The sequence below is a fragment of the Bactrocera latifrons genome, unplaced genomic scaffold (assembly GCF_001853355.1).
Source record: "Bactrocera latifrons isolate USDA-ARS-PBARC rearing strain unplaced genomic scaffold, ASM185335v1 scaffold_997, whole genome shotgun sequence".
Taxonomy (NCBI): domain Eukaryota; kingdom Metazoa; phylum Arthropoda; class Insecta; order Diptera; family Tephritidae; genus Bactrocera; species Bactrocera latifrons.
This window is the reverse complement of record NW_017537708.1, coordinates 32915-34740: the sequence shown is the minus strand read 5'-3', so window position 1 is coordinate 34740 and position 1826 is coordinate 32915. Positions and strand designations below refer to the sequence as shown.

Below are 1826 nucleotides of genomic sequence, written 5' to 3'. Positions count from 1 at the left end.
GTTTACATATAATTTAAAGACATGTGCTGCATTAACGCAGGTGCAGTTAATACACCACACTCATATCCTGAAAATGATAAGTGTACTGCTTTCGAAACAGGTGTAAAATGTGAGCTTCACCATACCACATAATTCTTAACCAAACGACATTATGGTTAATAAGATTTTCTTTTTATATAAAAGAAATTGTCAGTTTCGAGGAGAATGCATTAATTATTTTAGTTTTCTTGTTCTATGGTAAAAATTATTATTATATCTGTAAAAGGAATTTTTTACATTGCAAAACATTAAAAATGAGCTGAATTGGACAACATTGTTTGCAAAATAATTTATATGGAATATTAAATATGATTTCATCAATGACATAATTTTATTATGAACAGTACACAATCAGGTCGTGGTTGACTGCTGTTAATCACTTCATCTCATTGCAACTACATAAGTACTACATATATGTATGTACATTGACGATTATTCAAATGAGTTTACACCTTAATATATTATAAATGCCATCAACGTTGTTATTTGATCGTTAGAATTATTTTCAAAAAGCTCTATAAAGTATAATTTAGTTCTTAAATGATATAGGACCTATGCTTACTTATGGATATAGTGTGCATGTATCTGATGAACTGATTTGCAACTAGCTCGGAAATTTAGATAGAAAATCCGAACTGAAGTAAACGCATTAATTAAACAAATGCATTGTTTTAATTTAACTTTGTTACCCAATTATTGTGCAATGTAAAATATGTTTGTAATAATTCACTAAAAAGTAAAATTAAAAATTAAACACTTCGAGAAATAATTATTGGATTTTTTTTACTTAGATGTTGACGAAATTATTAAGCTTTGCGAAACAGTCTTTTGGTAAATGCGTTAGACACCAAATTATAAAACAGAGTCACTTGAAAATTTCCAAGAAATAATTTGAAGCACGACGCAGATCTTATAAAATAAAAGCGTGTACTGTCTATGACCAGCCGTCGTATACTATCTTTCGGCCAACGGCTAGTAACGGCTAGTAAAGAACTAGCAAAGGGTGGTCAGTAAAGTTCCCTTCTCTAACCATTAACTCATATTAAGTATTCAAAAAGCGGGTTGAAAGAAAACCAATCATTCTATGTATGTATGAATATACATACATTTGTTCATACAAATATATACGTGTACATGTACATAAAGTAGCTTTCCCCTTTTAATAGGTGTCCTTTAACTGACACCAATCGTTTTTTTATTCGTTCGGTCTTTCGGGTGTTTTGAACTTGTCGCAACTATATAAAACAAGTAACTAATAAAAAAATAATGGGTATGCAAGTGAAATTTGATGACCGTGAGGGAGGTTCTCATGTTCAAAAATATATTTATTTGATCAATCGAATGTAGACCGATTCAAAACAGTTATCTACAAACAATAATACGCTTTATGAAAATTGTGGTTTATTTGGTTATACAATCATTAGCACATAAGTAGTTAGTTTAGACTTAAGGAGTTCAGTTGCTTCGAGGTCTTCAAAAAAGAGCGTTTTACTAATTTCTTTCTAATATATACAATCACATATTTAATTTAAACTATTTAGCAGAGATACATATTTAAACAGTACATGGAAACCTTTCAATAAAAAATTCCGAAAACTTACGCATCCCTACTTCATCTTCCTTGACGTCTAAAAAGTGCTTTTGTCAAGGACAGCATAACTCATTATTGATTCACCTAAAATCAAAATTACATGGAGAAAAAATTAGTAAAGCATTAAATTTGAATTTTAACAGAAACCTTTTTGCCAAAACTTTGATAATGTATTTTCGAAAAGTTTAGTTAAAAT

The 1826-nt window shown here is 29.5% G+C and overlaps 1 protein-coding gene across 3 annotated transcripts in view; it reads right to left on the bottom strand.

Moving 5' to 3' along the window:
• Positions 1-1826, bottom strand: part of LOC108978050 — a 15757-nt gene that overhangs the window by 11207 nt on the left and 2724 nt on the right. The window contains exons 1-2 of one of the 3 annotated variants that reach the window (XM_018948135.1): positions 827-969; positions 602-768 (exon numbers count right to left, since the gene is read on the bottom strand). The exons of 1 other annotated variant lie outside the window; for it this stretch is intronic. The gene's annotated coding sequence lies outside the window, so the exon portion shown is untranslated. Of the gene's footprint in view, positions 1-601; positions 769-826; positions 970-1826 lie in introns of those variants that run through there. One more of the 3 variants, XM_018948136.1, reaches the window with a different exon arrangement.